Source organism: Sturnira hondurensis, unplaced genomic scaffold (assembly GCF_014824575.4).
Source record: "Sturnira hondurensis isolate 20B ecotype Veracruz unplaced genomic scaffold, ASM1482457v3 Scaffold0000880, whole genome shotgun sequence".
Lineage (NCBI taxonomy): Eukaryota > Metazoa > Chordata > Mammalia > Chiroptera > Phyllostomidae > Sturnira > Sturnira hondurensis.
This window is the reverse complement of record NW_028073511.1, coordinates 12,513,482-12,528,564: the sequence shown is the minus strand read 5'-3', so window position 1 is coordinate 12,528,564 and position 15,083 is coordinate 12,513,482. Positions and strand designations below refer to the sequence as shown.

The window sequence follows — 15,083 nt, the reverse complement described above, 5'->3', positions numbered from 1 at the left end:
GGTGACATGGGACCTGTATATTCTAGGGTGTTTTATGCTTTTTCACCTCTATCATGATCATAATTTTTTCACTGTCGTCCAATCAATAATTGCTCATATATTGGAAAACTAAGCATAACTCTGGATATTCTACTCAATTTCACTTTATTTTAGGAGGATTTTTGTATCTACTCCCAAGTCTACTCGTTATGTACTTCCTAGTAATAAAGGTTTTCAGTGAGAAAGTCTTTGCAGTTTCATTTGCTTTTCGTTTATAATCTCAAAGCACCAAGTAACAGAAAACATGGTTTTGTAGTCTCAATAAACTAATACTAATGGAAATACTAACACTACTACTAATACTAATACTAATGTCTTTGTTAAGAAGTCTAAATTTCTTACTTTAAGAATTCTTTTTTGTACGTGTATTTGGAAGATACCTAAGTGGGATCTTTATATTAGTAACCCTAAAATCTGTTCTTTTTCAAGTTAACTTATGACTTATTTGATAATCATTACTAATTTGTAATTACACAACTGATACATGAATATATCTGCTTATAAAAATTACATGTTATTAATAAAACTGCAGTTCTCACTTCGCCCTCATCCACTATTCTGTCCTCGTCTCCAAAAGCGCCCACTCTTATCAATTTGCTATGTATCTTTCCAGAACTTTTACCAATATATTTACTCTCAGAAAAGATATAGAGTTGGTCAAATTTCGTTTTACTTTCTATTTTTTAGTACTTAAGTTTTGTCAACTGTGCACATTATTCTGCAACTTACTTTTTTCCACTCAACTGGATGAAAAGAGAACTGGTTCTTCCCTCGTCCTTCTTGGGCAGCATTCCACACTAGGACTGCACTGTTGGATGAGCCGTTTGCATTAACGGGTATGTAGCTTGTTTCTGGGTTTCTGTGATCACGAGCAATGTTGTGATAAGCATCTGTGTGTTTATTTCCTGGTGCTGGTGGTAAGTAGTCTAATATCAGCCAACATATTCTGATTTCTCATTGAGTTCCTGCCTTATTTTCAATGTCTTGGGTCGTTTTCATTATTTTTTTTCCATGATGAAATAGTAAAACAACATTAAGACTTAGAGTTATCCTCTCAGACTCGAACTGGTTAACCAGCAGCGCTGGGTCGTTGTTTTCTTTACTGGGCAGGGTGATTCCTGGAAACCTCAGGCGAGCGAGCGGCCCCTGTTTGTTTGTTACCCCGTGCCGTTTGGCTTGGAACATTTCTGAAGTCCCTCAGTTCCTGCACATCTGAATGAAGGACTGTTTCTACGCACAGGTTGGTTGGTGGTTTTTAGATCCTGGACGTGGGCCTGTTTTGGGAGCACGAGGACTCAGTTCTGTGTCCGCGTGCTCCTCCATACAAGGGGGCCTTGTGTACAGAATCCTTCCTTACATCTCTCAAATGGGCCGTAGGAGAGAAGCTGTTTCACCGCAGCCCCACTGCTTATTACAGTCAGGTGTGGACCTGGGCTGGCGTCAGTGAGAGAAGCATTAGTCCTGCTCATTTTTGCATGGTTTAAATTCTGGTCTCCTGTATCTCATCAGTACAAATCACTCGGAAACATCCCTCGCCCTCTGCCCCGGTGTATCTCTCCTTTACTCCTCATTTCTTTGTTCAGTGCTTTGTGTATTTGTTATACAGCTACCGCTCTAGGCAAAACATGCAGTAGCTTAAACACCTGGACTCAGGAGAAAGGATGATGAAAAGGAAATATTCTAAAACATCCCCGATTAATACAGAGTAAATTTCAACTAAACACAACCTTTAAATTACCTGTGCTTTGGAATCAGTTACTTCTGGGTTCAAATTCCAGTTTTATTTGTTCATAATGAGCAAATATTTGCAATCAACTCTAAGACTTTGAGCCACTTATTCAAACCATTTGAGTCTCAGTTTTCTCATTGTCAAAATGGGTGTCACAATAGGTGTCTCCCACAAAGTCAAATGGGTATATGAGCATCTTCTTAGTGCTCAACCAGTGATTGCCATTATCTTTATGGCAAGCATTTGATGTAAAACACCACCAGCTGATATACCTGTCCCTGCATTGAATTGATTTAGACTGGTGCTTTTCAACTGGTGTGCTGCAAGAATTTTTAAAACATGCAACACGTGACTATTTAGTCAGGGGCACTGACCTCTTTTCCCTTAAACTGTCAAATAAAAAATGACAACAGCCACCCCAATAATAGTTATCCAGTGTGAGTGACTCAAAATTATAGCTATTTTTGTCAGATTGGCAAACTATATAAACTTTTTGGTGTGTCACAAAATTTTAGTGATTTGTTTATGTGAATGCCATGAGATGAAAAAGGTTGAAAGTTGCCGATTTAGACAAATCTCCCATATTCTTTCCAGGCCCTGCAAGAACGTGAGTTCTCAAAAAATGGCATGGTTGGGATTTCTCATACTTTCAGAACAAATGAAGGAAAACTGACCAGACAGACATCTTAACAAGATCTTTAACAATAATCCTGGAAAGAAAAGACATTACTTCCTAATGCTCTCCAACGCTCCATTCCTGTTGCGGGTGTATGGCATTCTCTAGATGACTGACAAATCTAGTCCTGACACTGAGCTGCTTCCAACCTGTCCAGCCTAAACTGTTAGCCTGGTTTATGAAGATCTGGGCTTCTTACACACATACATTTATTTGTATTTCATGTTCCATTCTGATTCAGATTCTCAGTTACTCAAACACAATACATTCCTAGCACCAGGCCACTGAATACACTGCATTTTCTGTCTGGTACTTATTGCCTAATTTCTACTCTCTTTGGGTGTCTTTTTCTCTGAGTAATATTCTTTGCCTCTCCAAGGCTGGGTTCAGTGTGGTTCAACGTGCTCCCATTGCATCCACTGCTCCTTCTGTCATTGCCATGGTCATTTCATGTGTCTGTATCCTTGAGTGAACAATAAGCTCTCTGAGTGCAGAAACTTCGTTTACCATCTCTAATCACAGCATGGCCACATGGAAGACATCCAATCCATTCTTGAACATGTCAATAAAGAGACTGGGGTGGGGAAAGGATGTATACTCTCAGTATATAATCTAACCAATCCAATTTTTCCAAGCAGAAAATTTATGACGAGTTGTGGGAAATGAGATCAGGAAATAAGTCCATTCAAGATTTTAGAAGCTCTTGAATTTAAGAGTTAAATTAAGAGTTTGATCTTTATCCTGTGAGCAGTGAGGAGCTATTCAAAGTTTTAGCTCCATAAGATGACATGTTAACGTATTTAGGAATGTTAATTTGACATTGGAGTGTCTGATAGAGAGAATGAATAAGAGATTGCAAATTGGAGATTAGATTTCAAACTTCAATTTGTCACATATGAGAGAAAAAGCTGACAAATAGTTGATCATTGTGACTCTTTAGAAGGTTTTTAACTTTCTTAGTGGTGAGAACTATCTTATTTCCTTTTTATAAAGATTTTATTTATCTGTTTTCAGAGGGATGGAGGGAGGAAGAGAGGGAAAGAAACAACACTCGGTCCCCTCTCACACACCTGCAACGGGGTACTGGCCCGCAACCCAGGCATGTGCCCTGGCCAGGAATCAAACTGGTGATCTTTTGGCTCACAGGCCGGCATTCAGTCCACTGAGCCACACCAGCCAGGGCTTATTTCTTATTTCTATACATTTCTTAGCCTTATCTTACTTCTATCCATTGCAACCAATATAATGGCTTGGGTTTCAATGATGCTCAGTAACAGTCACCAAGTGAATGAATGGAGTAAACAAAAGGACAGATGCATAGGCTTGGGAAAGGAAGACTTGGTAAGACTTGACTGGTTGCCTCTGAAAGGTGCCAGGTAGAAAGTGGTGCCATTGCTAGAAACAGGGAAGCCAGAAAGAGGATTCAGTTTATGGAAAAGCTGAGGCCAGGAATCCATACTTTTTCCTAGAAGGAATAAACAAAAAGCAGTTCGTCCTCAAATATTCTTAAGCCTGAGAAACAATTCATAACATCCCTGGTCTCCTTCCTGTCTTTAATGGTAGGAAGAAAGTTGCTGGATGGTTTAATGAGTCAGTCAGAGTCATAAAGCCAGGAGGGAATGTCTAAGAACAGGAGCCCAGCCCCCCCATAAGAACATGCACTGTCTGCTTGCACTAAAGAGCAAATCCTGTCTGTCAATAAGAGCATCATGGCACTCTGTGTATCCACTCTCTAACTTCTCATTTAGGTGGGAGGAGGTGAAACTGATCACCTACAGTCTGGGTAGATGGCGATAGATGAAAAGAAATGAAAACTATGCTGCTCTAAATAATGGGCTGGCCAAAACATTCACTTAGTTTTTTCCGTACAATGGCTCTAATAGCACTTAGCGGTCTTTAACTTTGAAACAATTTTGTTAGATTGTATTGTGACAGCTGTCATATCAGCATGCACTTAAAAAACTTATCAAAATTGGTGAATTTTGTGCAGCCAAAATGGCTGTACAAATGAAAATCATATGGAAGAAAATATACAACATTTTTGGCATATTATACTTTTTTATTTGAAAAAAGGTGAAAATGAAACTGAAATGCAAAAAAAGATTTGTGCAGTGTATGGAGAAAGTACGTGACTGATTGAATGTGTCAAGAGTGTTTTGTGGTTTCTTAGTTACTATTGACATTTGAGCCAAAGATTCTGTGCTGTGGGGCTGTCTTCCTCATTGGAAGATGTTCAGCAGCACCCCTGGCCTCTACCCACTAGAAGCCAATAGCAGGAGATAGGAGATAGCCAACACACTCAAAATATCCAAATCAATAAAGTTATTGGTGAAAATAAAAAATGCGTCTTATTTTACAGAAAAAACTGAATGGACTTTTTGGCCAACCCATAGAATCCTCAGGTTGGTTGTTTTCTGCTAATGCCCTGTTGGGGCATTTAATTTCTTTATTTTAAAGAAATAAAATGTAAAAATGGTTAACTGACAACTAAAGGAAAAGGTGCAAGTGAAGACTGCTGATAAGTAGTCCAAGCTGGGGTTAAGTAAATGGTAATCACCCTGTATTCAGGCTTAATCAGGGACTTTTCCCCCAAGCATAAAGATGTTTACTTTCACATGTACTTGGCCTGGGGTCTGTGGACATTGCCTGCCACCTGGGAACCATATGCAGCCCACCCAGACTGCCTTGGGAACTTCTTTCCTCCACAGATGCCCTGGCTAGGTCACCCTCATGTCAACAAGACTGGCTGTACATTACGTGGGGCAGGCCATGGTTATTCACTCACACACAAGTATTTATAGAGTGCCTACTAGTGCAACACTGTGCTGATTTGACCGGAAGTGGGAGAGGACCATGAGTACCAACAAGGGTAAAGCATTCCCTGAGGGTGAAAGGTGCTTACGCCTTGCTCTGGCAGACAAAGTGCAACACCGAGAAGACAGACAGGATAAAATTTTCCTGAAACATTGTAAGAGGTGTAGGTGTCCCAAGACACTATGCTGGTAGTATAAAAGGGTGCAGCCAAGAGGGGGGCCCGAAAAGGGATTTGGAATGGGGTCCAGAACACAAGGTGTCCAGGAAATATTAAGACGTCTTCACCCTTTCCCTGCCACTAGTGTGAGTTGAGGAAAGGACAAATGGGAGGGGGGAGGCATTGAGAGCTGTTTTGCATAGCAACAGTTTCACAGCTATCCTCTGGCATGGTCATTTAACATATCTACAACCTTTAACTGATTTCAAAGACATGTTAAATAGCTGTGGCTATGCTCTGAGCCAGGGGGATTGGAAGTGACTTCCACCCAAGACTTAACTAGAGGCAGGTTCCCTGAGTTATAGCGCCTGCATGAGAGCTTGGAGACGATTGGCTCCATGACATGGGGCCACACCTGCCCAGACTCATGACAGCAGCCCAGTAAACTTGAAATAATGCAAGAATGTTGGCAGGTGTAACTGATTGTGGGAGGAGTCGGAAATGGGGGTACAGAGGAAGACTGGTGCAGGGATTTAAAACCCAGACATGGCAGCCACTGGAGGAGAACCACTCGGCTTCTGGCAGAGTAGGGCCCCCCACAGCCATGGGAGAAGGAGAGGGAACCACACGGCTGTGGCAGTGCAGAGAGAATGCCACGCGCTTCTGGTAGAGTGGGAACCCCTGCAGACATGTGAAGGATAACCACATGGTTTTGGCAGAGTGAGGACCCCGTCTTGGCCAGGTGAAGAAGAAAGCCACATGCTTTTGGTGGAGTGCAGACCCCTGCAGCTTTGGTAGAAGAGGACTATGTGGCTTTGGGGTGCTCCCCTTGGCCACATGGCCTGGGAAGCAGGAGAGACTTTGCCTGGAAAAATGGGTACAAAGAACTCTTGCCAGTGGACTGTGAGAAAGTGCCACATGACTTCGGATTAATTGGAGATCCTGCCTGGACACCGATGCAGCTAATGGTGCCAGTGGCCTGGAAACACAGATGTGTGCTCCTTTCCTGAGTTAGGGTACCCCGAATTAGGGCAGGGGAGAAGGGAGCACTGTGTGTGTAGGTGGATATCTTAAAGGACTTTGATATTTTAATGGGGGGCATCGGTCACTACTTTAAGTCTGTATAGCTTTAAATAAACCTTTCCTTTCCTTTCCTTTTCACAAATCTCTGGCATGGAGAGACGTCTTTCCTCTGGCGGCAGACAGATGAGCCCAGTAGGTGATCCAGACGGTATTAGCATACCGTCCGGGAGGGGGGGGTGCTGTTGTTCTGTACCAGTTTTTGGCATCCCTGGGTGGGCCAAATGTTGCCCCCCTTGGACCTCTGTTCTGTAACTGTAGTTGACAATGTGTGGAAAATCAAGAGGTGATCAGAGTTTGTAGGACAGAGACAGAGCTGACGGGGTTTTTTTTTTTTTTTGGAGGGAAGATCTTAGGGAGGAGAAGGAAAGTTGAGCTGGACTATTTGCTGTTATTATCTAAACCTGGCCTGAGGCTGAGCTAAAAGATGTTGAATGAGTCACTGGGAGATAAAACAAAGAAACAGACTGCCAGGCTTGCACAACCCAACATCCGGTCTTAAAGCCTTTTCCTCTGAATGGCCAGTTGTTCTGACATTGGGTAGCCACAGCCTGCTATTGCACCCTTTGCTGTTGGAATACGGTAAAGTCACCGAATTGACTCTTTTAGAATTGGTGTGAGCTTTACACCTAATCATTATGCATGATTAGTCAAATCCCTGGCTTATTAACCAGCAATGGAAGCCAGCCCACCCTAGAGTTCTGGATTGGCAAGCGCATCAGGGGGACTCCCAGAGGCCAACAGAACATACCTGACTTGGTGGGTGACCCCAGGCCAAAGGCTGCTGCAGAGCCCTGGTAAGGAGGAAAGGCTCTGCTCAGTCCTTCCTTCCTGAGCAAGGAAAGACAACTCGGGGTCTAGAACTGTATAAGCTTGCTCATCTTCTATTCCAGTCCAAAAACCATGAGCAATTAAAATCTAATACAAGTTTTCTAACAGTGGTTGTTAGAGGGCCTGGGAGACCAGTCAAGGCCTTCCTGGTGAAAGCCTAGGGCAGTTGTCCTGGCCTGAGGAGAGAGGGCGTCCGGTCTGGACAGTGTTGTCTGAGATGGGCAGAGTGAGGGGAGGGACTGCACGTGGGTGCAAGGGCAGCCCCTTAGAGACAGGTACTGCCAGGAGCCTTGTTCATCTGCAAATTTCTTTTCACTCCAGCTTCTGCTCCCCTTGAAGTCTTCCCGGCCTTCATCCCCTCTGAGCCACCACAGTGTCCTGCCCAGCCCTCCAGAACGGTACATAAGATGGCGGTGAGGTGAGTCATTCATCCATGAGTCCCGCCTGACATGGGGAGTTCAAGTCTTAATCACTTCTGTTCATGTCTTAATCACCGAGTACCTACTTCATGCCTGATTCATCGTAAGGAGTCGGTAAAAGTTTACTGAAAGAATGAGTCCTTGTGAATAGCAGTTGGCAAAGTTTGTGGCCTAGGGACATGTTTCTGGAACTGAGATTTGCAGGGTCCTAGAGCTCCAGAGAGGTGTCTTGGGACCCCCATGGGAAGGTGGGGGAGGGTTCTCCCAGTTGTTCCTTCTTCTCTGGTAACTGTCTTCCATCTAAGTGGTTCTGATTTTGTCTGTTTTATATAGTAAGAGTCTACATCTAACTTTTTGAAAACAGTTTGAAAATGGCTAGAAAATCCTGCAGGTGGAAGGAGGAGGAGCCTAGGTTACTCCATGGTCCGATACTAGCACGATACCGATACCGTTACAGAATAGAGGGGCAGGCCACTCGGGGGCGTTCGGCAGAGTCATAGCCTCGAGACTCACTGCAGGCCAGTAGAGAGAAGGTTGCAGGAGAAGGAAAAAGGTGGACTAAGGGATGTCCCAAGTCACTTCTCAAGGGCATCCCTTTGGTCTTTGGCTCTGGATTAAGTTCCTTAATATAGCAGACAAGGCCCTGCTTCATCCTCTTGCTCTTCCCAGTCTCTCATGCTTCCCTCCGACTATTCTTCCCTCAATTGCAACCCAATCTTTCCTGTCTCAAGATGTTTGCACAGGCCCTTTCCTCTGCCTGGGAAGCTTCTTCCTGGGCCAGTCTTTCTACAAGTCTCCATTGGAATGTCCCTGCCTGACATCCTGCCTCCCTCAGCCTTGACCAGGATGGCTCCTGCAGTCCCTGTGTTTCTAATTTAGTGTGCTTATCACAACTGCAACCATCTATTTAATGCCTGCTCCCTTTCTCCCAGATATGCTGAGTTCCGACGAGAGCAGAATGTTTATTGCTGTATTCCCAGCACCCAGTACAGCGACAGGAAGCTAGGGGGTGGTCTATAAATTCTTGACAAATGTGATTGGCAACCTCTAAGGTGACCCCCAGTTATGCCCCCCTAGTATTCATAGCTTTGTATAGTCTATTTACCTATGGTCATTCTCTTTTAAACCTTAGAATACCGTGATATTGAGGGTATGTCCCTTCCATTTTTAGGCTGCAAAAGATGGTAACTTTCATCTTGTTAGTTAACTTTTCTGCCTACATGCTTTGATGAAGCAAGCTGCCATGTTAGAAAAGTTCATGCAGCAGATAATTGAGAGGCCACAAAGTCTCTGAGGCCCTAAGTCCAACAGCCTGCAAGGAACTGAATCTTACCAACAAGCACGTGAGCTTGGGAATGGATGTTTCCTCTCCATGAGATGAGACCCATCACTTTGGAACCAACCTTGTGAGAACCCAGCTGAGCCGAGGCCAGACTCTTGACTCTCAGAAACTAGGATAATAAATATGTGTAGTTTTAAACCACTAAGCCTTGGGGATAATTTGTAACACAGCAGTGAATAACTAGTTAGTCCAATGAATGAATGAATGAATGAATGAAACCGAAAACCTCACCAAGGTGGTAGGTTTTGGGGAAAGTGGACTAAGGGACTAAGACAAAGACAATTGTTAATGCTTCCTGTTTGGTTATGTTTCTCCCAGATACAGAATCTGAAGGTGGGAATTGGGGGGAAACTCTTCCAGAGTTTTCAGAATCAGAACTTTCCCAGATCCGTGGAAATTTCCCAGATCATTTTGCATACCCAGGCACTATCTGATAACACCCATGAGAATTTGTGTGTTTGTAGATAAATACTAAAATATATATTCAGTGATGCCATTTGAATCCAATTGATGTCAAAGTGTATGGTCTGGCTTGGGAGGTCTTTATTTTAAATGGCTGCATTTTCAATCTTGACCCAAGAACCCTCCCAGTGTGTCTGTCTCCTGTCTATTTGGCTGCAATTAGAGTCTCAGGTGACTGTGAAAATGGACATAAGCTTTAATGAGTTGAAATGGGTTGGTGGGCTTTAGTTATGTCTATAATCCATTGGAAATAATATAAAATATTGATAGAGCTATAAATACCAGGCTTACTAATAGCACTCATAATTTATAATTTCCCAACTCATTTCAAAATGCTAACTCACCTTTTCCCTAGATTGATTTTCTTGCTTTCAAATGATAAAAGGGTGCAAAAAGTAATAGAATACATCAGAGAGCATTTGTGCCCCAGCATCCAATTTTAATGGAGGTCTAATTTTAATGGAGGTCCTTCCTTCCTAAATCTTACATATTTTTTCTGCCCAGTTACACATGGGAAATATAATTGGTCATGAAGATTCCCCTGGGTTAAGCTTCAATAAGGAACTAGTGGTTACTAGCACTGTGGCCCTGTAACTGCCCTAACATTTAAAGATTATTTGTTCTCAAATAAAGGTCATTTGTTCTTCCTGTTATTTATAATCATTCTATTAATCTTCTCTTAGCTGCCAAATCCCATTCAAATTGCTCATTACACAGAGCCCATGTTTGCTCTGTGGAAAATCATGCATTTAATGGCATGATGTACCTTTCTGTGTATCTAAAAAGAAAGAGAGAGGCCCATTTGAAGAAGTATGAATGGTGAAATCCTAAACTTAAAGGTGAGTTATCTTTAAGTTCATTAAAGATAACTGCACCAAGTGAATGAACTTAAGTGAACTTTAAGTGAATGCCTATTTGAGTTACAAACTTTTATAAAAGTGGTTATACATTAACATAACTTCGGAAGTGCTTAACCCAGTAAGTCCAGTACCCACCTGGCACCACACATAGTTATTACAATAGTACTGACTCTATTCCCCATACTGTACATTATATCTCTGTATGAGTTACAAATGTTTAAACATCATTATTTGCAGAGGGATGCATTGCACTATTCCTTAAAATGTCCAGCTAATGAAGAAGTTACAAAATCAAGATTCTTATAGCTGCTGTGTTAGGGGCCACTGTCAAGAGGTAATAATTTATTCATTGGAAATTAAGTTAAAGCAGTAATGGGAGTGAACTGAGCCTGGAAAGTTTCACAAACTGTGCTCAGGTGGGCTGAGGAAACAGCTTTGACTTACCCACAAACCCTTGCTCCCCAAGTCCTCTTAGTCTGCTGGTACAGTTCAAACAGTACTTGAGCTTGGTCTTTAAGATTTTCTGTGTCACTGCACTATCTTTGCCTCCACAAGATGAGACTGCAGGGAAGAGTGTGTCAACTGAGTCATCGTGGGACTAGAATAGAGGGGCTCTAGAATCCAAGAAATGTCACCCGATGTTCCAGCCTCCACTCTTGCCCACTGTCCTCCCGGCTTGTAACAGAACCGCTTGGTTCTGTTGCTCTGGGTTCTATTGCCCGCCACCAATGAGAACTGTGAGTGCCAATGCCAGAGTCTTATTAAAAAAAGGAATTTTTTATTCAAAAGTTATCCAGGGTTAGAATAATGGTGGGATTCTGCCATTAAATCCCACTCGCTTTAGAAAAAAAAGCACCCAGAAACACACAATCCTGCCTGCCCTTGCCAAACCAGACCAGTCAGAGGGACCATCTCTCAGGAAGAGAAATTGAAGTTTATAGTTTAGCTGGGCAGATTCCTGTCTGTATTATGGCTTCTTTCAGTCACCCGTGCTTGGCTAGCTAGGCTCCTGCTCTTAGTCCAAAACCGTGTCCTCATCGTGGGCCAGGGGAGATCCTTCTGCATCCTTTCAAACCATGTGGCCAAGACCCCTGCACAGCAGCTACATCCTACTTTTCACTCCTATCTAAGCTGCATGGTCAAGTGAGCAAGAGAGAGACCCTCTCAAGTCTCTCCTACTCTGCTTCCCATTTGGTCCAGAGCTCCCAAACGGCTAAGAGAGAGCCTGAGAGAGACCCCCATGCCTGGGTTGGATCTTCCAGTGCAGATCTTCCTCTGTAATCTCATTTCCAGCTCCTCCCACTGTAGTTTACACCTGCCAGTAGTCTGGTCACTTTTGTGCTACCATTGTTAGTCTGGGCAAGTGTGGCCCTGTAACCTAGGACCCACCTCCAAGCCTCTCTCAAAAGCACAGCAAGTCCCTCTGGCTATATCACGAGTTAGAGTCATGCCCATCTCCCTAGCTCCAAGCCCAGCAGGCACAGCTCCTTAACATTACTGAGACACTGGCCAAGGTCTTTAGATATGCAAAGTAACTCTCAAAGGGCCCTGCTCTACTTCCTCTTCCCCCAGCCTTGTTGGTGGGAGGAGCTTTCCCATTTTTGGGTCCCCGATATTCCCTGTTATATGCTAACCTTTGCATACAGGTAAATTGACTGTTTCGACATCTGGCATTTTGGCCAGGATTTTGGGGCAATTCCTAGCTGCCTGCATACCCCAGCTTCTCACTCATGTCAAATCACACTAAGTCATGTCTCCTGGTCTAGATAAGCAGCCCATGCTCTCTGCTGCTGTAGGGCCATCTCCCCTTGTCGCAGTGGGCCATTCTACACTTAGCTCTCTCCTCTCACTGTATGAAGGGACCGCAGGGGCTCCTCCATACAAAACAGGAAATGAGACAGTCACGGATCCACCAAGTTTATTTGGCTGGTCATCTCCCGGGTTTGGTGCAGGGCAGGCTGCAAGGCAGTCTGATCCCAGAGTCTAAGCAATGAATTGAAAAAACAAAAAAGCAAACAAACAAACAAAATGTCCCCACGCTGGGCTTTTCTTTCCACAACTCCACTGACTTTCTTCTCTAAGAATGGAGAGATGGAGAACCATATAATTAACTTCCTGCCTCACTTTACTCTCATCTCCTCTTTCCACTATCCATTCTGGTAAGAATGGGAACTTCCTTTTCTTTACACTTCTTAAATACTTGAGAGGTCCTCTGTGTCGTATTCTTCTCCTTGCCAACTCCAGCCTGAAAGTTGAGACTTAATGAAATGACACATAGCATATGAGCTATTAATAGCTACTACCCATAAGGGAAGTAATTCATTCAGGAGGCATTTCAAAAATAGTACACATCTCCCAGCTGGTGTAGCTCAGTGGATTGAGCACAGGCCTGTGAACCAAAGGGCTGCTGGTTCAATTCCCAGTCGGGTCACATGCCTAGGTTGCAGGCCAGGTACTCAGTAGGGGGTGTGTGAGAGGCAACCACACATTGATGTTTCTCTCCCTCTCTTCTCCCTCTCTTCTCTCTAAAAGTTAATAAACAAAATATTTTAAAAATAGGACACATGTTCTATAAGTCAACAGGAAATATTGCATCTGATTTGAAATGAAAACTGTAACTTGATTCTTTAAATATGTTTAGAAATTTATTGGGTGCCAAATATACGTCAGCCTTTGAAAACAATGAGCTCTCTGCTATGTACTGTGTGGTTCCATGTATATGTCATTTAGGGAAAGGTGAAACGAGTCAGAAACAGACTGGTGGCTAGTTTTCTGGGTGGGGAGAGGGTTGGCTATAAAGGGGCATGAGGAACTTTTTGTGGGTGATGGAACTATTCTGCATCCTAATTGTGGTGGTGGTGACATGATCATATGTGTGTGTTAAAACTTGTAGAAATGTATACCAAAAGGGTTGAATTTTATTATACATAAATTAGACCTAAATAAACCTATTGTAAAAAAAATACTGATGAGCTTTCACATTCCCAAGATTTTAACTGACACTTATGGAGCACTTACTAAGTAATGCAGGGTTCTACCACCTTAATTGCATGAGCTCATTCAGTCCTCACAATAACTCAGTTTGGAAGAACAATTGTCATCATCATCTCCATCTTGTTAATAAAGGAACTGAGACCTAGAAAAGTTAAGTAGCTCTCCCAAGATGACACAATGAGTACAGCTGGAATTTGAATCCAGATCTGATGCCAAAGTCTATACGCTTTACCACTATGTTAATGTATGTATTTTTCAGGCTATAAGACGCACATTCCTTCCCCCAAAATTTGGGAGGAAAAGGAGGGTGGATCTTATCCAAATGTAGCTTACCTGGCTCACTGTGAGGGGTGAGGGGTGGCAGTGGATCGGGGTCACGGAGGCAGGAGCAGGGTCACCACTGAATTTTCCTCCCAAATTTGGGGGGAAGGGGGAAAAGGTGTATCTTATAGTCCGAAAAATACAGGTATGTATGTATAAAGCCTCTCAAGATAAGTAAGTTTAGGTTGATAAATACTCGAGAGGTAAACTGGTAACATTTATGTTTGCCTATAACTTACCCTTTCTAGAGTCTTTTTTTAGTTTAATCACATTTACTCTCAGATCACAAAGTAAGTGGGACACCCCCTCCCCACCCTGTAATTTCTCACATCCCAGGAACAAAGTTCTCCAATAGCCCCAATTGAACATCCTCAATTAGATCGAGAGACTCATTTCTGTCAGTAGCCTTCAGTGACCTAAGAACGAGTCATATCTGGGTGACTCTTGGCTATGAGGATTCCCTGGAAAGTTCTGGGGGGTTGGGTAGCCCACTCTATCTCGAACTCCTGACCAGGTCTCCAACCTATACACTAAACTGGGGGCCTTGCTGTTCCAACCCAGATAATCCCCAGTCCAGTTGTTTGTACCTCTGTATAAAGGAATTTTTCCTTTTTAATAAAGAAAGCCGTGCGAGTACTGGACACCTGATGGGAAGGGCCACAACCAAGTGAATAAAGGACACAGAGGAATTAGGAGACAAAACATGCCAATGTTGTTTACATTTACCTTTGCAGCCCAGAACCTGAAGATAAAGATCATTCAAAACTGAGTGGAACAGGCAAAAAAGCAGCGAGGAGATCAGGCAAGATAGCAACAGAAGGCAGAATTAATTCCTTAAGAAGGGGAGACTTCCACCCAGATGGAGACGTAGGTGGAAACACTGTGCCTTCTCTCACAACCAAGTTGGAATACAACACAGGTTTGGAGAACAAAGACGCAGCCAAAGAACAGAAAATTGAACTATACAGAAGTCCGACAACAGCCAACCCTTCAACCAGACCAGTAAGAGGGGCGGAGCCAGCAGTGGAGCGGGGACAGGCAAGAAAGATGCCCCGACCCCAGGCGCCCAGGCAGCCCCACGTCGGGTAGACCCAGTGAGGGCGTGGGGCAGCGGGCTAGCTGTGGTCACACATTCATGCGCAGATAAACCAGCAGAAGAGTGAGCAGTGGGACGGACCACGCGGGCTCCAGCGGCAAACTCAGCAGCAGTGGGCTGAGTCGCACATTTGCGCGCAGTGGGATGGACTGTGCAGGCCCCAGTGGCCGCCATTGCTTTTCTCTGACCCCGCCCCCACACACAGCATCACAACCCAGCGACTGAGTGGCCCGGCCCTGGTGAACACCTAGGGGTCTGCTCCT

At 43.7% G+C, this 15,083-nt stretch overlaps 1 long non-coding RNA gene across 2 annotated transcripts; it reads left to right on the top strand.

Annotated features, from left to right (window-relative positions):
* The first annotated feature begins 5,903 nt into the window (after positions 1 to 5,903).
* Positions 5,904 to 14,633, top strand: LOC118993702 (uncharacterized). 2 transcript variants are annotated; one of them, XR_005067922.1, is made up of 3 exons: positions 5,904 to 6,157; positions 7,648 to 7,744; positions 14,459 to 14,633. It is a non-coding gene; the product is annotated as an uncharacterized LOC118993702 (long non-coding RNA). The 2 variants fall into 2 exon arrangements; XR_005067921.1 differs by lacking the exon at positions 5,904 to 6,157 and adding an exon at positions 6,996 to 7,077.
* The last annotated feature ends 450 nt before the right edge of the window (positions 14,634 to 15,083 follow it).